Raw genomic sequence first — 26,433 nt, 5'->3', positions numbered from 1 at the left:
CCTGTCCAGGCTTTCCATGTACTGTCTGGTTCGTGCACACGCGGGTCGAAGCTGGGCAGGATGTGACAGAGAGGAGAAGGCACAGCGGGGTAACGGATACCCCGGCATCACTGGAGGCTGGATGAGACGATAACCAGTGCACTCGCCGTAACAACACCAGCTCGCCTTAACAAGGGCTGACTTCGCATGAGGCACCCGTCTCCGTGACATAATTCAATGACATCACAACCCTCCAGCACAGGCGCCTCCATTATCCCCACGTCACGGGTGCAGAGAGGCAGGCACAGAGTCAGGTGCCCAAGGTCAGGGTGCCGACAGGTGGAGCCAGGACTCAAACCCTGGGCTCGAGGCTCCAGACTGAGTGCTCGTAACCCTGCTGGGCTCCTCCAGGACCCAGGACCAATCAAAGCCCTAACACGGCTCCCCACCCAGACCGCCTCCCTCCCCAGAGGAAGCCAGGGGCAGGCTCCCTTCCCTCTCCATCCTGGGACAGACAGACAGCTCCTTTCTCTTCTTGCCCCACTGCCGCCTCCCTACATGGCCTCTGAGCAGCAGATCTGGAAGCCTTTAGGATGCTGCGGGGCAGCTAAAAATAGGCCAGGGGGAGGGATGGACGGAGAATGGGTTACGTCACCAGCTTTTGGAAATAAGAGAAAACGGATACTGTTTGCACACACAGAGGAAAATTCCTCCTTTCTCCCACACAAAACGAGACGGGCCTGGCTAGGGCTCCCGGAGGGACGTACAGACACACACACAAACATGCACACACACACCCTCTCCCCTGTTCCCTTTGATCTTGATCAGCCCCCGGCACTGGCAGCCAGGCCTAGATCTGCCGTGGGCCACAGGCTCCAGGACCTAGAGGGCAGGGGGGCTGGGTGGGGGCTGCTCCCAGGGATGAAGGACACAGAGGAAGCCAAGGGGCAGAGAGGGAACCTAAGGATCTAACTCAGGCGGGACATCTCACTGAACACCCTCGCTGTACAAATAGGGAAACTGAGGCCCACAATGTGCCAGAAATTTGCAAGGTCATCCAGGGTGTCAAGGGCCAGGCCAGGAGTTCACCCCTAGGCCCAATGTCGGGGGACAGAAGTCCTGGGTGGGGAGAAGTCCACAGGCGGCCCTCACCCCCGCCCCCCTCCCGCTGCCCAGCAGCATGGGGCATCCAGGGCTTCCCTCAAGAGAAGCCAAGGCCCAGAGGGCAGGTCCCTCGCTGAATCATCCCTCCTGGCCATGCAGCTCTGAGTGGGGGCCGAGAACCTGATTCCAAAACCACTGCGCAGAGCAGGTGCCAGCGCCTGGCCTCACTACTGCGTCTTACAGCGACACCAGGAGCAGCAGAGAAGGGGGCAGCGAGGGATGAAGATGCAGGCGCCCAGGGACATCTCCCGGCTACACACACACCCATTCCCCAAGCTCCTGGGCAGGACGCCCAGCCCCCTCTCACTTTTCCTTTCAGCAACCTTCTCATGAGGAAGGTGGGGCAGGAGTCAACAGACCCATTGTACAGATGGGAAAAATGAGGCCCAGAGAAGGAGAACGACTGGCCCTAAGTCCACCCAGACCAAGAACCCAAGCCACGTTAGCAGCAACAGAAGCAGCCACTGATTGGTGAGCACGTCTGGGTACCACGCACGCACTGGGCCCAGTGCCTCATATACATATCTCATCAGCTTTCATGTGAACAATTAACCCTCTCGGGCAAAGGCTTTCCCCCCAAACCCATTTTGCAGATGAGAGAGCTGAGGTTCAGAGAGGTGAGGTCACTTGTCTAAGGTCACACAGCTTTCAGCAGGGATGGGACTGAGGCCTAGGCCTGCTCACACTGTGACAGGCATGGGCATCACGTGGATCTTGCTCAGATGCAGACCGGACTCAGCAGGGCTGGGGCGGGGCGAACATGCTGCATTTCTAAAGAGCTCCCCTGCAGATGGCACGTGGAGTGGCCCCACTCCTCACTAGCGATTCTAAGCTGCACCCCGGCAGATAAACTTGCTTGAGCCTTTTGTTTCCAAAGCCAGGCTGCGTGGGCAGCCGGCACTTCTGGTCCCAGAAGACCTAGCACAGACCCCAGCATGTAGATAGCAGCTGGCCTGGCAGACGGATCCACTGCCCACGCTGACGTGCCTCCGGCTGCGGCGGGAAAACCTGGCTGGGCCGGCCCCAGTGTTGACAGTGCAGAAAAGCTTTGCCCTTCAGCTGCTCTGGCTGACTGGGGTGAAAGGATGACGACAGGTGATGTGCTTCTTAAGATGCCCCAGACACCCCACCCTCACTGTGTGCAGCCTGGGAGCAGGGAGCACCAGCTTCCCCGAGAACTGGTCTGCCAAGTTGTGGGCTATGGAATTTCAACACCTGCTTCCCAGGCACGGTCCGGTCCCCTCCCCAACCTGGTTCAGCCCACAGGAGTAAGGTTTCGGCAGGACAGTGTTTCTGGCAGAGGGACCAGCATCAGCAAAGAGGGGCAGGAGGAAGGCCAGGGAGTAGCCAATGGCCACTGAGAAGAGGGCACACCTACTACGGGTCAGGGGCTGGTGGATGTCATGTCCTTTAACCTTCACTGTCCCAATTCTCTTGCCTGACCCACCGCTCAGCAAAGGTGGTCACAGGAAAACACACACACACACACACACACACACACACAAAACCTCCCCATTTTACAGGTGGGAAAATAAAGGCCCAGAGCACAGAGACAACTCACGCCAGGGCCAAGACGGCCTGAGTCACTGAGAGCCACCCTGCCCACCCCGACCCGACAGCTCCTAAAACTTCCAAATTCTTCTCTCCTCAGGTGTTAGACTAGAGAAAGGAGAGGAGGGACATTTACTGGGCAGCTTCTGGGTTGTGTTCACCATATTAGGCATCCATAGACACACAAAATGCAACATGTCACTTACCCCCATCCCCCACATCGCCCCCACGGTGCAGATGAGCAAACAGAGGCTCCCTGTCCCTCCCTCCCTCTCGGCCTCCTGCAGTCCTCTGCGTCCTCCCAGGCTCCTCTCAAATGTACCCCTTCCCAAGTCCCGCAGCCCCTTCCACTGCTTTCCCTGCTCCACTTCCAAGCTCCCGCTTGCGGCAGCCAGGCCTCAGGCTCCGTCTTCCCCGGCGGCGCGGTGATGGTGTCCCTCCCTGCGTGGTTCTCACCCCAAGAGCCAGCCGCTGTGCCAAGGACAGCGCGATGGGCCGCCCTCCACCTTCCCCACCTCCAGAGCGTGCTCAGGCCCTGGCCCCAGATCCACTCCGGCCCCAGGTCCTTCCACTCTCCACCCCTCCCACATGCAGACACCCTGCAAGCCTCACAGGTGTGCCAGCGCCTCAAAGCGCTCCCAGCCTCCGAGGCAGGCAGGAGAGCCCATGATGGCGAGGATGAGGATGGTAAGAAGACTAACAGAGGCTCTAACAGGTTCTAACAGCGCACACGCTGTGCGGGCTCCGTTCTTAGGGGCTTCACATACGTAGCCTCATTCTATGAGCTGCACGGTAGCCTTAGGGACAGTCACTATCTCCATGGTACTGATGAAGATGTTCAAGTCCAAAACCATGAGCCAAGATCACACAGCCAGGAAGGTGGGGCTGTTTCTACTTTACAGAAGAAGACCGACACTCAGAATCTCCCAGAGTGAAGGCTGGAGGGCATCGGGGCTCCCCTCGCCCAAACCTGATGGTACAGATAAGAATGCTGAGGCCCAGGGCTACGCAGGGAGTGGGTGGCAGGGTGCCCGCTACTCTGCTGGACTAACCAGAGTGAGACTGGGCCCGATCTGCCTTCCCCAACATCGGCCTCCATTTCTCAACAAGGTAGATCGTGGCCCAACACACCCCAGGGACACGCAAGAAAAACCCACCCTCTCTGACAGCCATGTGACTGGCCCACAGCCACGGCCAGGTCTGGCTGGGCAGACCTCGGGGTGCATTACTGGCCCTTGCCACTTGGTCCCTCCAATCCCCCTGGTGTCCAGTGCTCACTCCCTCCCACTGCCTGGAGCCGTGAACTGAATGTGAAATCGGGATCCCACGAAGGAAGGGGCCTACACAGGGCCTCCCCGGATACCCCTGGGGCACCACTGGGCACGATCCACACATGGGAGCAGGGGTGGGTGCTGGACAAGGGCAAGGGTGGCCTGGAGGGTCCCTGTGCCAATGCAGGGACAAGCGGGGGCCCAGGCCGTGGAGTCCATGAGTCGGGAGCTTGGGTGTGTGCCTGCAGCACAGGGAAGCCCTCCAGCGCCCATCTCAGCAGGTCCAGGCACCCTGCGACCTGGCCAGCAGGGCAGAGAGGACACATGGGCGAGATGCCTGTTCCAGGGTGGAAGAGAGGCACAGCGGAGGGGCACCCCCAAACAAGTCACTAGACGAGCTGGGTCCAAAGCTGGGGGTCCAGCCCCTCCACCAGCCCAGAGAACTGCTTGTCGTTACTATTCCCATGCTTGCTGCTATAGTCCCTGCGTCTACAGCCCACCGCATTAGGTAAGGGTAGAAGAGTTGCTGTATGGATTTGTTGAATGAATGAATGAATGAATGAATCCAAGCAGCAACCAGTCCTCAGCCCTCCTGCTCCGCCCTTCCCTGTCGAGGGCCCCTTCTGCCTGGAAGGATCATCTCCTGTCTGCCCCCTGCTAGTCCGGGGGCTTCCCGGAGCTGAGTTCCCAGCACCAACTCTCCGCCCAGCTCTGTCCACACGAGGCTCTCCAGGGAGAGACCAGGCCAGGCCAGGGAGAGGCAGCCAGGGCAGGAAGCAGGCGAGGGAAGAGAGCCTCCCTCTCCCACTTCCCACAGCCCTCCAGCTGGGGAGGGGATGCAGGGATGTGGGACAATGAGGCAGGGAGAGGAAATGACTCCATACTGGCGCTGAGATGCGGGGCCTGGGCCACCATCTCCAGAAGGAGCACACGTGTGAGGCCAGTGGCCCGGAGGGGGAGGCGCAGCACCGCCCCAGCCAGATGTGGTCTCCAGGCATCCCGAGGCGCCTGGGCTGGGACCACGTGATGGCCCAGAAGTCTCGGCCAGCCGCTGGGGGGAGGGGAGGGGCAGCTTCAAAGCCAGCCCCCACCCCCAGCCAACACTCCCTCAGCTCCCGATGACACAGCCCCACAGGAAAGGGGCTGACAACGCCTGGCTTGCCGAGGGGAGGAGAGCCAAGCTGAAGTCACTGGCCGGGACTGACTCACAGACTTTTCACTTCCTCTGTGATCAGAGAAAGAGGCTCCGGGGCTCCAGCTCGAAGGAAAGTGGGGGCAGCCCCAGCAAAACGAGGCCTTGGGGCTTCTGGGGAGAAAGTCCTGGGGACTCCTGGGCAGCAGGCCCCTGGGTTCATCTCCTGCCCCTCCTAACCGTTCCCCACCGTGTGAGCTCGGGACCAGTCAGTCCCCCTCTCTGAGCCTCAGTCTCCCCGTCTGGGAGATGGGAAGCCCACCACCACACATGAGGGTGGTTGTGAGAAGTCCACGAGGTGGGCCGTATGGGTGAAAACACCAGTCCCACGCCTGGCACATAGCAGACAACATCTTCAGTGGCTCATTCCTCAGGGCAGGGCTGGCTCCAGCTGCCAGCCTCCGAGAGCTGGGAGGGCGCCACAGGAATGAATGGCCCACACCTTTCCAGGAAAGGTAGGGGCGGCACACCCAGGCCAAGTCACTCAGGTGATGGGAAGTGAGTTCAGGTGAGGCTTCAGTGGAAAACTTCATTCTGGGCCAAGCGTGGGCCCGGCCCTCAGGCGGAGGGCAGATGGGTGGAGAGCAATTTCCACCTGGGCCCCGGGGCGCTCACCCCATGGCAGCACAGCCAGGTGTAGGCTGCAGGGGGTGGCCCGGGGGCATGCTGGAGCCATTCTGCTGCCTGTACCCCTGGGCTCTGTGCTGCCCCCAAATTTCTGGGCACAGATGCCCAGAGGTAGCTCTCCCCTTCTCCACCCCTCGATGCCACACGGAGGCCGAGCCGGTGCCCTGACTGGAGGAGGCAGCTGCGGGCACAGAGGCAGACTAGGGCCCTGTCTTCAGTGCAGTTTCCCAGAAGCCAATGGGTTAACAGATCAGAGTGGGTACTCCTGCGGGCGAGATGGGAGCTCAGTGTGAAGATCCGGCCCCACCCCCTTGGCTTCTGCTGAGCCCACCTAGAGAGCTTAAAACTCACAACTGAGTCAACTTCCTCATTCCATACCACCACCACCCCTGGTCTATTATCACAAACAATTCACATTTGTGGCAGAAAAGTAACATTTCTGTCACATTTGTGGCAGAAAGGGCAGTGGGGGTGGATGGGGCGGGGGATACGTGAGAGCCCGCCCCTCTGAGGGCTGAACCCTGAGACACGCGGCCTCCATCTCCTGACCTGGTCCTCTCATCTGCTTATACTGTATCTTTTCTCTCCAGTAAACGGGGGGCTGGGTCCCCCAGCCTGCAAGTGGGGAGGCCCCGGCGTCCCTGACCCCACTCTCCCAGGTACCTGCCAGCACCCACACACCCTCCTCCCTGATGCTCCCATCCGCACTGAGGATGCCCTGGCAGACACGCCCGTCAGAGGCCTGGCTGCCCAGCTGTACTCAGCTGCTCAGAAGGAAAGACAAATTAAATGCCAACTGATTGTCTCCGTGGAGGAGGCATTAATCTAATGTGAACACTTAACCAGGGCCACTGACTCCATTACAGGCGGCTGTAATGGCCCAGGAGGGCAGGCAACGAGCTGGTGATGGGCCGGGTTTGAGCAGCCACCCTCTGCCCAGCATGCTGCCACATGTATGTGGCATGGATGTCTGCATGGATCTGCTCGCAACCTGACAGAGCAGTCCCCTCCGGGGCCCCAGTGGACGAGGCCTGTGCCAGGCTAGTCGGGGTGAGCAGAAAGCACCTGTGGAGGGAAGGGCTCTGGGCTGGGACACAGGAGATCCTGGTTCGAGTCCCGGCTCTGTCACTAATGCATGACCCCAGCAAGTCCCTTCCCTGCCTGGGCCTTAGTCTCCCAATCCCTAGATAATATGACCTCGAAGGGTCCCTCTGAATATGACATGGCAGTGCTGTTTGCAGACCCTGCATGTGGCCCTTCCTTGGAGCCCAGAAGAGGTGACAGCCTCAGGGATGTCAACTCCATCCAGAGTTCTCCTGGGTAATGGCCCAGGTCTCTGGCTCTTGCTCTCAGCACCAACTACCAACAGCAGGGGTTGGGGCGCAGCAGACATTGGTTCGTTCATCTGCCCATTCATTCATTCCATAATTGTCCCTGAGGGCTTGCCGTGTGCACGTGGGCCTCACAGAATCAACGGTTATAGGACTCTCAACCGCCCCACTGAGGACAGGCAAACTGAGAAAGCTGTTTGCCACTGCGGTCCCGGGGGACCTACTTGCCATGAGGCAGGAACCTCCGTTTCCTCCTCTGTAAAATAGGGTAGCAATCCTACTTGCAGGGTTCACAGACAGATGAAACGAGCTCACGTGAAGGTACACAGGCGATCCTGATGGACAGTCATTTTTACCGCTGGTATTACCCGGACTGCACTTGCTCGGAGGAGGGGGACAGGTGAGCAGGTAAGGCTCCAAGCACCGTAGCAGGGACACCTCTCCATCCTGCCCCCGCCCTCTGGAAGCAACTGAGAGGTGGCACTGAAATCCCGTTTTAATGCGTTTCCCCAGCAAAGAGGTGAAAGCAAGCCCTGCCGGTGGTCTGTGGGGAGAGCTCCTTGTTCCTCGGTGACCAAAGGGGCCCTTTGCACCCTGCTGGCCGGCCTCCTCTCTGTAAGGAGCCACCAGGCCTGGAGAGAGGTGGGCAGGAAAGATGGGCAAGTCCCTAACTAGATGCACCCCATTCCCCAGGTCCACACCCCCCCCCCTCCCCGGGCAATGAGAAGCCTGTACTGAGCCGGAAGCCGTATCTGGTCCTGTGTCTGCCCAACTTGCTGTGTGACCTTGGCCAAGTCCCTTCTCCTCCTCTAGCATCACTTTCCCGTTCTTAATGCAATGGTGTCAAACTAGATAAATTCTAAGGGCCCACCCGGCCAGGCCAGAAAGCAATGTCCATGGTCCCTGGATAGACACGCCATGCTGCCCACAAAGCTCTCTAATAAACCACAGCATCTCGAAGGCAGCTGGCATCAGTCTCTGAGTTCAAACCAACGCGTGCAGCGGGGAGAAGGGCAAGGGCTCTGGAGCCAGATGGGCTTGGGATCGAACCCAGCTATACGTTGGGCAGCTCTATGACTGCAGCAAGCTACTGACCCTCTCTGAGCCTCGGGAAGACCTCCCACCTCATAGGGTTTTCGCAAGTATTCAGTGGACTCAGGTATGACAGGTGCCTGGAACAGTGCCTGACACACCACGAGCACGCGGATCATCCTCATCCGCATGGCCTCCCAATGACAGACGGGCAGAGAAGTCGGGAGAGACCCAGGGAGTGGTCCCGGACCACCCTGCAGGTGACAGGGCCAGACCTGAACCAAGGACCGACTGATCCCAGAGCCACTGTGTTGCCATAATAATCATGTTGATGATGACAATAACAATGAGGTAGATGCCACCGTCACCTGGATGGATGATCAGGGGTACATAGGGTGGGAATGGCAGAGGGAAAGAAACCAGATGCTGGCACCAATTCCCCTACCAGTGTCTGCCCTCTAGACCCCCCCGTGTGCCCCAAGAATGAGTGGGCACGTGCCCAGCCCTTTGAGGTCTGTGACCAGAGCCACCATAACAGCAGGTGAGACCAAGGCAGGAGAGGTCCTGCCAGCCAGAGCCCAGCCAGTCTCGTGGAGCCACCCTGCGAGGCATAAGGCATTTAAGGGCACGCTCCCAGGCCCAGAGAAACCCCGGGTCACCCGCCCCAACGCCAACCTGAGGTTTCATCTGTCTATATGAGTCATTGGTCCAATTGCCCAGTGTCCATATTTGCCCTGGTTCCCAGCATCACTTCGACATTGGTGTCATTTATTGAAAATTCCTTTGGAGACCCAGCTACTCTGTGGACGCCTGCGATCCAGAGCTGTAGGCTGGACAGCACCCTCCTTCCAGTCCTCTGTCTAGGAACCACACCCCAAGTGGGCATTGCCCCCCACAAACCAGGCCACTCTGAGAAGGAAAGTGACTCAACGAGCACCTCATGGCAAGGAAGAATCTGTGTCCCAAACTGCAGGCCATCGTGAGGTTTCAGGCACCATTTCCTGCTGGGGTCCAGCCCCAGCGGTCCAGGGGTTCCCAAAGGTGTGGACGGAGTCGGCGAAGAATGTTTTACACGGAGACAGCGTTCAAAACTCTCTAGCTTTCCTTAGTCTCCGTGGATCTTCCCTGTGCCTGGCTGAGGCCACAGAGAGAGATCCCAGGCAAGCTGTAAGCCTTTATTTTATAGCCAGAGGTAAACAAGGTAGCAGTCACCATAATTACGGGCCTTGCTGAGGCCACAGAGAAAGATCCCAAGGCAATCTGAGCCTTTATTTTTATAGTCAGAGGTAAACAAGGTAGTGGTTACCAAAGTTACACTATTCTTGTGAGTTTCACTTGTTTTTGTTCTTGTGAGTTTCACTTGTTTTTGTTCTTGTGAGTTTCACTTGTTTACACCATGGTTATACTTCCTGCACTTCCTCAGCCCATTAGCTTCCCAGATAAGATCTAGGGAGCCTCCTAGGGTCAAGCCAATTATGCTAAGAGGACTGTGCCCTCTAAGCTGGGAATTGTTTGTGACTTTGCCCACAGGTCAGTCCGAGGCTTAACCCTATATCGGCTCCCCACAATTTCCAACGTCTTCCAGGCTTGCTAGACCTTCATCACCTCCTCCAGGGAGCCCTCCATGACTTCCCCAGCATGAACCAGTATGCCCATCCCGGTGTTTCCAGTCCTGGCACAAGCCTTCCTCGTGGCATCCAGGGTGCTGTACATGTTTACTTCTCTGCCTCTCTCATCAGACTCTGGTCTCCCAGGAGAAGGAGAAGACTTGCATCAACTGCATAATGTTCATTATGTCACTTTACTCCCACCACAGCTCTGTGAGCCAGGTGTTACTGTTCCCACCTTACAGATGAGAACACTGAGGCTCTAGTGAAATGATTGCTCTGTGTCAAGCCCAGGTCCATCTGACTCCCAAGCCTGAGTGAGCATCCTCCATAAACCCCACTCCTTCTGAATCTTTTTAAATTTTTTTTTAATTATATTTTATTGATTTTTTACAGAGAGGAAGGGAGAGAGATAGAGAGTTAGAAACATCGATGAGAGAGAGACATCAATCAGCCGCCTCCTGCACATCTCCCACTGGGGATGGGCCTGCAACCCAGGTACATGCCCTTGACCGGAATCGAACCTGGGACCTTTCAGTCCGCAGGCCAACGCTCTATCCACTGAGCCAAACCGGTTTCGGCAATCTTTTTAAATTTTTGAATGATGTGATGTATCACCTACTAAGAAAAAATCAAAGCCATTTACATTTTAGAAAGGCAAAAATACCTGCTCATTTCCCCCGTTTTAAATAGCATGAGAATCTCACAATGGTCACACAAGAAATAATTTTTTTAAAAATCAGGTAAGCCAAACAAAAAACATAAAAATCAAAACCCATCTGATGCCCCATCCTGAGACAATCGATGTTACACTGGCTGCCCCTCCTTTCTCTGAGACTGTTTTTCTTGTGAGATCTTTTAAAAATGAAAATGGGGTCAGTGCATATTGGGACTTCAGGATCCTTTTCCACTGAACAGTATACGGCAAGCCTCTTGCCGAGCAGGCGATACAGCAGGTGGCTGGGGCACCACTGATCTAAGGGGTCCTGCACTGTCATCCCCCAAATCCCAGCAATCTCAGCCGCGAAGAACTTCTCGGTGCACATGTATTTGCATATCTGTCCAGGTGTCTACAGGGAAGGGAGCAGACTTAGAAAGGGCTTCCGTGCCCTCTAAGGCGTGTGTGTAATGGGGCTGTACTCTCGGGGCTCAGCAGCTGCCAAAGAAAAGCGGGTCCCTGGTCCTTACCTCAGCTCCTGCAACCACAGTAATCTGTGCCTCCGTTTCCCTATTAATCAAAAGGCTCAGGTAGAGGGAGACTCATCATAAGTACTTCCCTTCCACACTCTCGCTGGGGTGGCACTCTGACTTCCCCAAGGAGCAAGGGCTGGGAGCGGCCAAACCTCTTCTCTGAAAGGGCAGAGGTTCCCACCTGGTGTGTGATGAGCCCTGGAGCACGCGGCCACATGCTAGGACGGGGCCACACAAAACACCATCCTCCAGAGCAGCTCCAGCCCTGGGCATGCCAAGCTACCTCACACCCCCAGGGCCTTTGCATGTGCTGTGTATTCTGCCTGGAAGGCTCTCCTCTGTTTGCCTCCTTTGTCACTTCTCTTTCTCCTCATGCCAACTTCAAAACACAGCTTATATACCCCCTCCTCCAGGAAGCCTTCCCTGACTCTTTGGTCAAAGTCAAATGCCCCTCTTCTGTACTCCAAAGGCCCAGGTCACTGTTCACCTGTTGGCTCTCCCCTACTTAACTCAGCTCTTGCAACTCCATGTCTAGCTCCCCAGATGCAACTCCAGAGCCTAGCACAGAGCCTGGTACACAGGTACCAAACAAATGTTTGCTGGACAAAGGGCCCATTGAGTGTCACCTCCAGGGCCTTCTGAGGAGATCCAATCTGGAGTCAGTAGGACATTGATTCCACTGTGTGACCTTGGACATGACCTCCCTGCCTACCCCTCCCCAGGAGCCTCAGTTTCCCCAGACAACCTCCACAGTCCCTGCCAGCTCTGCGACTCTCCTTCCATGATCCTCCTCTCTCGCCACCCTGCCTAGGCCTACCTCACAGGGGGCAGGTGATAGGAAGGATGGTGCTCACAGCTCTCTACCCTGGCACTTTCCCTTTCCGCCCAGGCCTGGCCAAGCCCCCAGACACACTCCACCCAACTGCATGCCCAGTGTCAGCAGGTTCTCTGCCTTTAGGGCTGCTGCTCTTGCTCAAGTCCAGAAGCCAGCAGCTGGCCTGAGCACCCAGGCCAAGAGCCAGGAGGCCCCGAGGGTCTGTACCCGTGTCCAGGAGGCTGGGGGCCCCACCCCAGGATATGTTTACAGCTTTGAGTAAAATAGCAACTCCCCAGGCTATTTTGGAAACCTAATTTGCAGTTTGGGTCTCTCCCTTGTTTATTCCAAGTGAATGTGCCCCACAGGTAAGTGCAAGGCACTGTGGGTCTGAAAGTCGATGCAATCTGCCTATCAAAGCCAGATCCTCACTCACTGCTCACCCAGCAGCCTTGGGGCCAATGCCGGCCATGCCAAGTTTCCCTAATCACCTGCAGCCAGGAGTTGGCACACCCCCTCCTGGGTTTAAACCAGGCTCTGCAGCCTTGAGCAAGTCCCCTCTCCAGGCCTCGGTCCCCTCATCTGTGACACGGGGGAGAAGGACCCCGCCTGAATTAGACGAGGACAGGCAAGCACACATAGGCTCCATGTGTGGGAGGGAAAATCACAGAACATGGAAACGGGATCCCGGGAAGTCAGAAAGAGACGCTCCGAGGTCCAGGCCATTTGTAAGTGAGACGTCTGAAGCTCAGAGAGGAAAGCGATCTGCCCAAGGTCACACCGTCGGGCGGCGGCAGAGCGAGGACAGGAGCCCAGAGCCCCGTCTACTTCCTGCCCAGCCACTGGTAAGGAGGACACTCCTGAGTAACCGCCAGGGAGGAAGGAGGGAAGAGCGACAAGGACCCAGGAAAACAATTAATTACATGTGGGGCTTGTGCAATTGAGGACGGGGCACGGCGGGCCCTGCCTGTGTGTGCGGCACCCTGAGTGTCACAAATGGCCTGAGGGCTGCTGGCACAGCGGGACAAACTGCCATCAGCTGCTCCAAGAGAGGGCTTAGTGACCACACACAGTTCAAGGGGACGGGCTCATTACTTAGTACCAGCCTCCTGTCGCCATGCGGGCACTGGCATTCAACTTGCCATGCACCAGGGGGAGGGCACTGGGGCGCCCCCAACACACACACACACACACACACACACACACACACACACAGTGCTCCTTCCACCCAACCACGGGGCTGGGGTTCCCCTCTCAGAGCGGAGACAAGTCAGTTCCCTCCAGATGCCCAGAGAACTTTCTGTGACCATACAGCCCCTGGCAGGGGACTGTATTGGAGCCCCTCTTGTTCTCACCCCCATTCTGCTGACGGGGAAACTGAGGCTCACAGAGGTCAGGCAACTTGCCCAGGTGACATAATCGCAGTAGTTAACATCATGAAGGGCTGGCATTGATGGGCACTCTTAGTTCATTCAATCCTCACACCAACCTTATGAGGTGGGTACTGTTATTAGGCCCATTTCACAGACGAGGAAACAGGCCCAGGGAAGGGAGGGCAGGGAAGCAAGATGTGCGAGGTCACAGAGCTCGACAGTCCGGCTCCAGGGCCCCAGCTCAGAACCACCTGATGCACCCGCCTCTGCTCTCCTTGTGGGATGGCGGATGCAGGACTAGAGCACGGGTCTCTCTTGTCCCAAAGCCTGGCTCCTTTCGCTGTGCCAGGCGGCCTCAGAATGGGAGGGGGAAGGTCAGGCAGTTTCCTGGGGGTCAGGATGGGCCCCAAAGTGCAAACCTCCAAACTGCATGAGTGAAGTGCACAGGCCCCACTCCAGCTGCCAGGCTGGGCCCCTCTTGGCCCTGACTGTGGCCCCTGAATGAAGGGCCCCCCAGTCTGGTCCGGCCCAGGCCCTCAGATGGCCAGGGGGGTCCTTCAGACACCAGAGAGGCCCCCTTCCTGAGCAAACCCCCGAGCTGCCCGGACCCTGCCAAGTGCCAGTTCAGGACGGGCAAAGGGTCACCAACCCCAACCCTGCCCAGGGACCAGCACAACTCTTCCCAAACCCGATTGGGGCCTCTCTTCCCCCAGAGACATGGTCCCCCAGCCACCCGATCCCTGGACTGGACGTAGCAAGAAGCCGAAAAGGAGACGGTCCAAGACAGAGGGAGAGGAGAAGCGGCTGGGGGCGTGGGGGAGGCCACTGCACCCGTGCCCTGCCCTCATCCACGTTGCCGTCACGTAAACACTTTCACATCAGACAGTCAGACCCAGCTACTCTCCAGCTGGTGGCAAAGTGACTTTACCTCTGTGACCCTCAGTTTCCTCATCTATAAAATGGGGTAAGAACAATACCTATCTGACTGGGTTGTGAGGATTGAACAAGACCATGAACACCATGCATCATCATTATTTTGGTCATCTCAGCTACAAGTAGGCCCCACTTTCAGTTTCCTGGGGTCGGGTGAGGGTGTTACTGTTCCGGAACCCAGGGTCCTGGGGTTGGCTTAGGTGTGACGTTCCCCCTCTCAGAGGCTTCACCCTCTAAATTCCCTCTTCGCCACGCTGGGACTGGGGTGCTGTCTGGTCCCCAGAGTCTCCAAGTGCCCAGCACATAGTAGGCCCTCAACTGGTGCCAATTTACTGGATGAATGGGCTTGTGAGCTGGAGCCGTGGGGCAGAGCCGCGAGCAGAGTCCAGTCCAAGCCCCACTCCACCTGCACTGACCCTGGGCCAGTCCCTGCATCTGCTGACCCCTCTGCACAGGGAAGCTCTCCCCGCCCCTGGGGACTCAGGGCAGCTGCCCAGGGTGGGCCCTTCCCCACTGGGCCTGGCCTGCTAGGGATAGACAGCCGGTCCACACCCACCCATGGGCCCACAAAGGCCTCCTCCTGGTGACTTTGCCTTGGGACAGATGGAACACCGTGTGGCATCTGTCAGGCCAGATGGCCTGGTTGGCCTGAAGGGCCAGGGCACCAGCTGCCGGTCTGGCCCCAGCAGGCAGAGTTGCTTAACCCCTTCCTGCCCCAGCCGCAGGAGGTAGAGTCTGCTTGGCAACTTAACCATGTCATACACTTCACCTTGACAGTGAAGGCCTCCCCAGGGTCAAAAGAGAGGCAGGGAGGCTATGGGATGAGAGGGAACCAGGGGGCAGGGGGGAGAGGAGGAGGCCGCTGCCAGCTTTGAGGGCAGGCCTGGACCGCCAGGAATCTGCCAGCCCAGAGGCGGGGATGGGGGGGGGGGCGGGGTTGTGGGGGGAGCACTGACTCTGGGCGGGGAGCACTGTGGGGCCAGGTGGAACCAGTTGCTTTGCTTCCAAGACTCCCCTGTGGGTCAGGAACTGCCAGGCCAGAAGGCCAGCAGCCACCTTTCTGGGGCTGGAAAACCCACTCCCAGGCCACACCCTGGAAACAGCACTGCCCAGGCTGCCATGCAGCACACCCTCTCTGGGCCTCAGTTTCTCCATCAGGAAAGGCGGGGCGGGGGTGATCCCTGGGCTCCAGGGCCACTTCTGGCTCAGAGGGTTCCATGACTCCACGAGATGGAATGTGCCTCCCTCCTAGGAACGTGTGGGATCCTACAGGGACCCACCAGATCCTGTCTACACAGAGCAGGCCCCGACCAGTGAGCGTGAGTCAGGGGGGATTCGGCAGGAAGAGAGTAAACCTCGGGATGGGGGAAAGGGGTGCTGCCTGGAGGACTTGGGAAGGGTCATCACCAGGGAGTGGAAACCCGCCCACGCTCCCCCCCTGTGAGGGGCTAAACAGGGGACAGGCTGCACGTGGGGTTAGGGCTGGAGGCCAGGAAGCATTTCCCGAGGGAAGAGGCGACAAGGACACTGGAAGCACATCCAGGGAAGGCTCTGGAATGCCCTCCCAAGGCAGGAAGGTGTCTAAGTGGCTCTGCAGTGGTCCCTGCCTCAAGGAGAGGAAGGAACATATGACCCAGGAGACCCCCTGGGGACAGCAAGCCGGTGACCAAAAGGATCAGAGAAGCGGGGCCCCGGGGGTCTCTGCGCTCAGGTGTCCAGCCGACCTGACAGTCCAAGCAGACAAGTACGTCATCTCAGGGCAGAGCACGGCCAAGCTGGCCCCAGGCTGGGGCTGGCATTCGGGTCCAGCTAGCAGCTCTGGAGGTCTCTCAGGACAGAGGCAGCAGAGGACTCCAGAAAAGCCAAGAACACGTCAAAACAACCATGGGGGGGTTGGGGGGGGCGAGAGGGCTGCCAGCCAGGAGAGGAGCTGTGCGTACAGAGGGGCGAGGCTACCATGGGGCTGGGGTTCACAGGCCTGGCGGTGAGTCTTGGCTCTGCCACCAACTCGCTGTGCAGCCTGGGGTAAGTCACTGCCCCTCTCTGAAAAAACTGTGTTGGGGGAGAAACGAAACAATCTCTAAGGGCTCTCCCAGCTCTGATTGAACAGTCATTTGGCAAGTTCCCTGCAGACAGGAGTCTGCCTTTCTGGCCCACGCAGCAACATCCCCAGGGCCCAAGCATGGGGCCTGAGCATAGGGGTCCCCAAAATAATGGATGGATGGATGAAAGAATGGGTGGGTGGATGGATGGATGGATGGATGGATAGATGAATGGATGGATTGATGGATGGATGATAAAGTGGGGTAATTCCTGAGAAAGAAGAGCAGTAGGTCCCAGGCTGCCCCTGGAATGATTCCTTACTTGCCCAGAGGCCTCCCTGGATCACTTTCCCATGGCTGCCCTTCAGTGTCCAGTCCCCTTCATGTAACATGCACATACACATTCATATACCGACAGATGCATGGTTGCATACGCAACACATGCCAAGCAAAGTAACCCAGCTCTGACTCCTGAGAACAGAAATTGAAGCTACGGGTCCCCGAAGCCATGAGATTTATCTGCGCGGGCCTTCCCCCAGAGCAGCCGGCTTCCTGAAGTACACCCCCCACGCGGGGGTTGAAAGGAGACTCAGCAGCGGTGGAACACAGTGCGGCTCTCTTAAGCCATTAAGTCATTTCAGCTGCCGAGACCGTGTCCTCGTCGGGACCGCGGCATGACCACAGCCAACCTTCGGGAGAGCCGTGACGTCCAGAGAAGGCATCCACGACGCCTGACCTGCGCCGGGCGCCCGAGAAGCGCTTGGGAAAAGGTGAGATGAGCATTATGGGGTATGAGACCCAGGCTTTCCTCTCGGAGGAGCAGAGGGGGAGCCCAGCCTCCCAGGGCTGCAGTGCTTGGGCCCCGCGATCCCGTCCACCTTGTTCCCACCTGGGGGGTGCGCAGAGCTACAAAGCAGCCTTTGTCTCAGGTGAAACCCTACACCAGCTGCCCTGACGTCAACCCCGGAGCAGCAATGCCAACACAGCCTTCCTTCCAGTCACCTCTCCAAGATCTGGGAGCAAGCACTTCACCCACAAGGCCTCCCAGAGGCGGTCTGTGGGCTGGACAGGCGCGGACGCCATCTTCCCGGAGCCCCAGAAGGAAAAGAGCTGCCCCTCCCCCTTCCCGGGGGGGCAAGGCAGGACTTGAACTTGCAACTCCCGTCTCTCAGCCCAAGGGCCAGGGCCAGGAACACGTAGGTGGCCCATTTCTCAGCCTGGGGGACTGAGCCCGTCCATGTGACAGGAGGTACTCTCTCTACAGGAGTCTGCCAGACCCCGTTCTAATCCCAGCTCTGCCCCTGCCCCATGGTGAGACCTCAGCTCAGGGATGTGACTTCCTAGGCTGCTTCTACATTGGCACAAGGAGGCTAGGAGGCAGGGACAGGGACAGAGACTCCAGGGGAGCGGGGACAGGGACTTCAAGGAGAGTCCACTCTCCAACAGGCCACTGGAAGCCACAGGCTCCAGGGGACACACTCTCATAGACACGGCCTTGAAGGGTAGGCCTTGTCCTCCCAGTGACCCTGCGCTGACAGTCTGCTGGGGAGGAGAGGGGACGTGACCTCCCCCTCGCTGGCCAGGCAGCCGGCTCTGCTGGAGAAAGGAAGTGGCCTGAAGACAAAAGGCCAGCCTGCAGCGGAAGGGGGAGGGAGTAGGCAGTTCCCACTGCGCGGGCCTGGGGGCTGGGGAGGGCCCAGCCTGGGCAGGAGGACAAGCGCCCACTGTTTCCCTGAATCCTCATGACTGCCTTGTGAGCTAAGGCTGTCACCCCCATTTCACAGATGAGAGAACTGAGGCTTAGAATGGTGATAGGAACCCAGACAGAGTCGGAGCTCACACCCATGCGAGGGCCCGGATCTCGGCCAACAGTGTGCACCCAGGAAGAGCAAACCAAGCAATTTCCCTTTAATTCTTCGTGGATGCATCAGGCCTGAAGGCACAGAAAGGAACAACCTATGAATTGGGGCTCTGTGAGCTTGGCACCAGGTTAATCCTGGCTCTGCCAGTAGCTGGCTGAGCTTGGGCCTCAGTTTCCCCAACTTGGACAAGTCCTAGTATTTTCTTTGAAAGCGAGCGTAAAAGCAAGCTCAGACAAAGTCCTCAGACCGTCCAACTCCAGGCCTCACCCGGAGAAGAAGGGTGGGGATGGCCCTCACTGACCCAGGTTTCTCAAGAGCCCGTGGGGTTTGCCATCCCATTTTACAGAGGAGGAAACCAAGGCACAGAGCAGTGACACAGCCAAGCACGTGGCTGGCAGATGGGGATAGATCAGCCAGTCAACACCCCAAGACCCCTAAGCTGGGCCAAAGACAGGAAGTGCCTTTTGTTAGAAGGAGACAAACCCATGGTGACTTTTCTTCTCTTCTGTAGACCGAGAGAGCCAGCTATAGTGCGGAGGACCCCGACATCCGGCCAAGGGGCAAGCCTTCACCCCAAGCGGTCTGGCCTCTGGGAGTTTTAAAAACTCTCTTGAAAGGACTAGCAGCCCCGGAAGGATCCCTTAGCTCAAGGGTTTCTAAGAAACCCTGCTCAGGGGGCCTGGGCTCCGGCCCCTACTCGGCTGTGAGGCCTCAAGGTAGCTGCTTTCCTTCTCTGGGCCTCATCTGTAAAACGGTCATGGGTACATGAGTGGGGGTGGGGAGGGAAATATAAAATACTAAAGCATAAACACTCAGGTCTTTTTAAAAAGACAAAGGGCACATTTAATTGTCTGGGTTGACAGGTCATGACATTGCCTGGAAGCAGTGGATGGATTAAAGGACTTTGAGAGCGCCTCAGACCCTCTGCGGGATGGGGGTGGAGAGGGGGGGTGGGGTAAGAGGAAATCAGGGGTGTGAGGGAGAAGAGACAGGCAGGGTGGTCAGGCCAGGGGGAGCTAAGGTGGGCAGCCTAGCCTCCCGCCCCACTCCCCAACCCGTGTCGAATCCAGGGCCCAGACCTTGGTGGGGGCTGGGGGGCTGAGGTCCCCGGAGCAGCACTGACCTCCCAGACCCGGCAGTTATGCTCTCACCAGGCAGCCCCCTGCACTCCCCCATGACGTACAAGGGGTAGTACAAAGGATCTGGGGTGGCCAGAGGCAGGGTCCTGACCTCAGGACCACAGGGTGCAGACGGAGGCCCCCAGGCACATGCTCACACGCACGCACACACACGGGCTCACAAAGCCTTAGCGGCCGACAAAGAGCCCCGGACCGAGGCCTGGCATCAGGCAGAGGGAGGGGACAGGGCCCCCTCACAGTCCTCCCCTGCCTCAGATGAAGGACAGGGCAGGGGTGAGAGCCAGCCATGGGGAGCAGAGCCCAAAACTAGAGAGAGAGAGAGAGAGAGAGAGAGAGAGAGAGAGAGAGAGAGAGAGAGGATGTGAGATAGCAAACAGAACAAAGAGGGCCAAGACGGCCAGGAGGAGGGGGGAGAACAAGAAGGGAGGAAGAAGGAACAGGCAGGCCAGGTCGGGCCATGTCCTGACTCAGGCCTGGGCACGAGGAAAGGGCTCTGGACTAGGCACCGGCCCAGCATCCCACCTCCAGGCCTCTGCACACACTGTTCTCGCCCCCGGAGCACCCTCCCCCTTTCTCCTGAGCTCTTACTGGACCTTCCAAACACAATGCAGGCGATGTCTCCTCCAGGAAGCCTTCCTTAACTGACCCTAGTCGGGTTCAGGTGCCTCCCAGAACCCCTGGGTCTCAGGCAGCGCAGTGTCTCGCCAGGCTCCCACCTGGAGCCCAAAGCCTCTCAGGTCCTGTGGTCTGACTTTGCAACAAGCTTTCCCCAAAGCTACTCCAGCCCGGGTCTCCCCACTGCACCCCCAGATGGCCTTGTGCCCATGACCACAGCAGGCCAGGGCAAAAGGAGGCCCTGGGAAGATACGCAGATCCTGTCCCAGAGGAGCCCGTCTGCCGGGACTCACAAGGTCCACTTAGACCAGCAGGTTTGCCCTTCCCCCAGGCGGCACACAGGCGGCGGCAAGCCAAGAACCGTCTTAAATAACCCAAGTAATAAAAATGGCCAGTGAAGAGGGCGGAAGGCAGTGTCTCCACTGCGGGGGCGTCTCTCCATTGAACAGCTGATGAGCAGGGGGCTGTGTGAACCTGCACATCCGAAGTCAGAGCACGCAGGCCGGGGAGCGCTGAGCAAGCATCTGAGAGACAGCGTGGAGACAGCCCTGCCCAGCGCAGCCACGTGGAGGGGCTGCTGCCCAGGCCAGGGTCCTAATGCCATTCAATCCGCGCCTGCGCTTGGCTCCCCAGAACACCCAGCCTCACGTAATAGTCACCACGGCGGCTGCCAGGGTCTGAGCCTCGTCACCCCGTTCGCTTTCTCATGCCGTCCATGCAGTATGCCCGTCCCCATTGGGCAGATGAGAAAACGTGGCTCAGAGAAACAACTGACTGTGTCAAGGTCACAGGGCTGATAAGCAGCGGAAACATGCTTCTCAGCTTCCTCTCTTCCCAGCTTCCCAGTTCCACACCAGTGCTCTGCTCCAAGCTGCCTAGTTTTGCAGGTTTCTGTCCAACACCCCATCACAGCTTGTCTTGGGATCCAGGGGAAGTGTGAATGTAAATTCAAGGGGAGGATGGATGGAAGCTGGGTGCACGGGAAGTTGGAAAAGAAACAGCAGTGGTGGTAGGGCCCCGGGCTTCCAATCATGTAGTCCTCCCGGCACGGCGATCAACCGTTTATAAAGCGTTCCCACAGGCATCACTTCATTTCAGCTTCCAAACAGCCCCATGAGGTCAGATTTATGACTCCCATTTCACAGATGTGAAAACTGAGGCTCAGGGCATGACCACACTTGCAATAGGCATGCCTCTTCCTGGGTGGGATCTGGAACCTGATCTCCTGGGTTCAAATCTTGGCTTGCTGCCTACAAGCTGTGTCTTGGCCCAATTCCCTTCTTGTCTCTGTGACTCGGTTTCAGCATCTCTAAAATGGTCTAATGATAGAGCCCAACTCCTAAGGTTATTATGAGGTTACATGAATTAAATGTAAACTGCTTTAAGTGGAGCCTGGCAGAGAGTCAAGACTGTATAAATAATTGTTTAATAGGTTAATTAACTAATAAATATTTATTGTGTCCCTAGTAGGCACAGGCACTATTTGAGCAGGTCCTTGTCACGTGCATTTGCCTATGTCCCCAGACTCTGAGCTGCTGAGGGAAGGGGCGGTGTCTGGTGTGGTGGGTGCCAGCCACTGTCAAGATGACGAAACCTCGGCTTCTCAGATATCCACACCCAACAGTCCCATCTTCCCCAAAAAGAGTCGAGGAATGACTGTAAGAAGTTCCCTCTACCCTGGCAAAGTTCACGGCACCAACCGAAAGCAAAAGTTAGGGAGACCTGAGCCCAGGCGGAAGCCAGCTTCTCTCCTGCCTCCAGAATGCCCGAGGCTCCACCCGCCTGCTAGCAGTTAGCGTGTAGCCCTGGGAGCACTTAGGTGCTAGACATGATCAAGGGAGCACGAACTCAGAATGCGGGACCTACACCCAGGCCTGGCTTTGCTACATGACTCGGGGCAAGTTCCTTTTGCTCTGAGCCATGGTTTCTATCCTGCAGTATTGCCACAGGTTTAAATCAGATCACAGGGGAAGTGCCAGACAGGTAATAATACGTACGTGTTCCCTGCTCCCCATCCCTTCCCCTGCCAGGCCTGCCAGCCCGGGTGTGCTAACCTCTTTGGCTGAGACCAGGAATTCCCCTACCCAGAGAACGGGTCTGGATGGCCCAGGATGGTGGCCTAGGAGGCTCATCTTCATGCCACTGCCTGTGGCCCTTTGGCCTCTCAGGAAAGAGCTACTGTAAAGTGACAGCAGAAGTCTTCCCGGCGTAGCAGCCACCTCCTGTTCTGCCAGCCTCCAGCCATGGCATTATTGTGACAGCACCGGGGGGCCTGCCTCCGTGGGCATGTGACAAGACCAGCCTGTGGCTCCTCCAGAGAGCGCTGAACGTGGGGTCTGGAGACCCAGACTGAACTCGATGCAAGATCTGGGCCAGATTTCTTCACCTCTCCAAACCTATCAAACGGGCACAATTCCCACCTCTGGGGGTTGCTGTGATCCTTAAATCTCACTTATTTAAAGAAGCCATCGCAGAGCTTAGCACATAGTAGGTGCTCAGTCGATGGTGGCTATTAAGTTATGATGATTTGTTTTTAAACCCTTTTTTCAAAATGCTTTCACACTCCATTATTTCAATTAATTTTTTTTTCATCCACCCCAGGAAGCGGAATTCATAAGAAACCTTATCTCCATTTTACAGAGCGACAAACTGAGACTCAAGAGATTAAACGGTATGTGCAGAACAAAGTTACAGAGAGAAGAGCCTCCCAGGAGACTGGGTAAGCCTAGCGTCCCACCTTCTCCATCCACAGGTGGACAGCAGGACGCGGCCAGGGCTCCACAGGTGCCCCACGCCACCAGCCAGGGGCTCAGCCAGGCCACAGCCCCTCAAGGGAACCTGAGTCATTTATCAGGTTTACCAGTGGGTGACAACTACCCGCGCTTGTACCAAGAACTAGAGTAAGAAACCACATCCTGCCCAGGAAACCAAGCACCCAGTGCCCACGAAGGGTGGGAGGGCACTGCCCTAGCAGGCAAGCAGCGCCATCAGAAATCTTCGCCAGCCTCCCACCTGGCCCGGAATTTTCTAAGTATCTCACAGCCAGCAATGCACAGAGGCTACACAACCCCCAGAGGCTGCACAACCCTCAGATGCTGCCGGCAAGGGCAGGGCCACCCTCCTCCCAGCTTCTGCCCATCTCACAAAGCCGGCACCACTCACCCCTCAGGGCACCCACCCTTCTACCTCTGAATCTTGCCATGAACTCTCTTGACCTTCACCATTTACAAAGGGCTGTAGCTATGTGAACCCATTTACATCTCCCTCAGCCTTGGGACACTGAGTTCAGCATCCTCTTTTCCAGAGAAGGCAATAAGGCTCAGAGAGGCAGAGTGACTCGCCCAACAATTTAGCGCCTGCGCTCAATACCCCGCACCTGGCACCAGGCAATGGATGTGAATTCAAACTTGTTGAAGCGATGTGTTGGGACAGGAGCGTGCGTCTCCTGACTCCAGGCCCATCCCTCCACCAGCTGCAAGTCCCTGAATGTAGAGTCCGTGTTGGTCGTCCATGCATCTGTGCCTTCCGTCCCCCAGCCCCACTGAGGCCACCAGCACACAGCAGCCAGGCCCACAAGTGCTCGCTCAGGGGGATTCCGGCCAGGCCCTGGCTGGGCTCTGACCACAAGGTGAAGACAGACCCAGAGCCGGCCCGGCCCCTCAGAGCTTACAGACACATCCCAGGCAATTACGATTCAGGGTGCAGAGTGCTGTGATGGAGGAGGCAGTGGGTATGCAGAAATGCCCCATAGAAGAAAGTCAGGGGAGAGCAACACATCCCAATCCCAACACAGGGGACAAAGGGCTGCCTCCTTCCTGTCCCAGGCCTTCAGCCATCCATGACGTGGGACTAAACGGGACGCCAGCTGGGCTACATCCCTGCAACGGATCGAAAGCCAGGACTCCAAATGCAGAGCCCACAGCCTCCCCCATCACCGCATCACCGATACGCGGCCTGGTGTCAATCAATTCCCCTGGAAGCCAACCCATCGCCTTGCAGCAGAGGGCATGCTCAAATTCTGGGTCTACCCTTCTGTGTCCTTCAAACACTGACACATGTGGGGATGCGGGCCACAGGCCTGGAGAGAGAGAGAGAGGGAGAGAGAGAGAGAGAGAGAGAGAGAGAGAGCTGGGGGGGACCTCACATCCGGTGACCAAGGCCCCGCCTCGCATTCCTGGGAGGAGGAATCTTCAGCTTCAGCTGTCTCCCAGCTTCTGCTTCCTTTTCTTTTCTGGGACCTCATTCCCCTCCCTCGAGTGAGGCTCTGAAAATCCCTCCCAAATTTGTCCCCAGGGAGAATGCCAACTCGGCCAGAAGACTTCGGAATACTGAGGAGCTAGATGGAGGGGGGCTGTGTGCTTCTTTTAAAGGAGGTTGGGAAACAGGGCGGGGGTCGGGGGGAGTAGATTTCCGGAGGCATAAATCAACCGCTAAGAGTAGGAAGAACACCCTCCTTAGATGCTGGACAAAGAAGGAGCCCTTCCCTCCCCTCCCCCCAACACCATCGCGGCGCCTTCCGTGGGACAGAGAGGCAGCATGCCCTGAAATGGATGTGCCGGGCAGCCCAGCACTGTCCTGAGACACCCCTATAAATGAAGAGGGCAGACGCTGCGCAGGGAAAGGCTGGGCTGGTGCAGGGGGCATAGGAGGCGTCCCAAGGACCAGGGGTCCTAACAGGTGAGCTCATTAATCCTTCCCAATCTCCAAGAGAGCAACTATTCTCCCCTTTTACAGAAAGCGGACGCCCCGGCAGCTCAGAGATGCCGAGTAATCGCCCAGAGTCACATAGTGCCAGAGCCCAGGCTCAGACACTCTTCCCATCGTCCCAGGCTGCCCCCAGGAAAATCAGAAATAAAGAATCCCCATCAGTGGCGGCTTCAGAAGTGATCAACGTGTCCGTGGAAATGACAGCCAACAAAGCCCCTGACCGGCCTTCGGGGCAGTCTTCTGGCTTTGGGACATTCAGGGGCCAACACCACCTGCTCAAGGGTCTCGCAGGGTGTGATGGGGAAAGGCAGGCGACACTCCAGCTGGCTCACCCACCACCCCTTTGGGGAGCCCTCCATTCAGGCCGACAGCCCAGGCCCTTCCGGCTCACAATCAGAAATAGCTGTGACAAAAGTCCCTCCCACCCCTGAGAGTGGCTGTTTAAAAAATGCTTAAAGGCAGACACACATAAAGGAAACGAAAACTCTGCCAAGCCCCGACCTCAGGCGGATGATGGCTTCACCTCAGAGCGGTGGGTCAGTCCCTCTGTGCCTCAGTTTCCCCATCTCAGCTGAATCAGTGATTTCTTTCATTCTTTCTTTCTTTTTTTCCTTCACAGCAAAACCCGGTTTTCCAATTGAATCTTCCTCAGCATATTGATCTGAGAGTCATGGAAATGGAGCTGTGTGGCTGCCATGGTTGAACCCCAGATGCTCAGCCTCCCACTGCCCCAGAATCAGCTCAAGGCACCCTGCTTGGACGCCAGGCTCCAAAGGGCCTCCTTGAAAACCACCAGACTAAATGGCTGTGGTCCTCCCTGGCTCTCAAGTGAAGTTCCAATCCACCCAGGTTCCAGGGAAAAACAAACCAAGCATTTCGTGCTGACTGAGTCAGGGGCACAGGCACTTGGCAACCTGCAGAGGGAGGGAACAAAACCACAGGGTTCCGCACCACCTGGGCCCGGTCAGGAGAGGGGGAGGCCCCGCCTCTCATCCTGGGAGACAGAAAAAGCAGCCCCGACCCAGGCCCCTTCAAGTCATAGACCCGAAGTGTACAGGGAGCTGGGAGGGATCCCCTAAGTGAGCCCCCTGTGTAAAGGTGGAGGGCCTAAGGCTCAGAGAGAGCAGCAACTAGCCTGAGGTCACACAGCACCAGACCGGGAGTCTGGGCCTCTCGGATGCCAATCCAGAGAACTCTCCGCCGTTTAAAGTTCCGAGGGATTCCGGGGGAATCTCCCAGGCAAGAGCCCCCGGCTTGCAAACTCAGAACAGGATATTTTGGTGGCACTGGGTGGTGACAGAGCAGAGATGTTTGTTTTGGTTTCCACATCAACGCTTGACAACCTTGTCTGTAGGTGCTACAGTTTCTGCAACCACATTCCCCACCCACCCACCCAGTGAAGAGCTCAGAGCTGATTGGGCCGAGGCAAAACCAATCGCGACAGGGCCAGGGGCCAGGGGCTCAGAGCTGATTGGGCCGAGGCAAAACCAATCGCGAGCAGGGCCAGGGCCAGGGGACCCGAGGCCAGGGGCTCTGGTTTAGGTGGGTGTTTCCACTGATGGCACATGTGCTGATGTGAGGTGGTAAACAGGCGACTTTCTCCATTTACCTGTTACTGACTACACAGGTGAATGGATAAACCCAATGTGATCTATCCACAGGGGAATATTATTCAGGAACATAAAGGAACATACTACTGACACATGCTACAACATGGACGAACCTCAAAAACATTACCCACGTGAAAGAAACCAGGCACAAAGGGCTGCATATGGCATGATTCCATTCACAGGAAATGTCCAGAAACGACAAATCTGGAGAAACAGAAAGCAGATCGGTGGTAGCCTGGGCTGGGGCTGGAGATTAACTGCAAATGGGCAAGAAGGATCTAATTGGGGTGATGCAAGCGTTCTGAAACTGGATTCTGGTGATGGTTGCACAACTCTGTGGATTTACTAAAAATCATTGAATTTTACGCTTAATATGGGAGGACTTTATGACAT

The 26,433-nt window shown here is 57.3% G+C and overlaps 1 protein-coding gene across 1 annotated transcript in view; it reads right to left on the bottom strand.

The window, feature by feature from the left end:
* IFFO2 (intermediate filament family orphan 2) overlaps window positions 1-26,433 on the bottom strand; it is a gene marked incomplete at its 5' end in the record, with an annotated part of 55,222 nt that overhangs the window by 14,585 nt on the left and 14,204 nt on the right.

This window comes from Myotis davidii, unplaced genomic scaffold (genome assembly GCF_000327345.1).
Source record: "Myotis davidii unplaced genomic scaffold, ASM32734v1 scaffold299, whole genome shotgun sequence".
Lineage (NCBI taxonomy): Eukaryota > Metazoa > Chordata > Mammalia > Chiroptera > Vespertilionidae > Myotis > Myotis davidii.
This window is presented reverse-complemented; position numbering and strand designations above follow the sequence as displayed.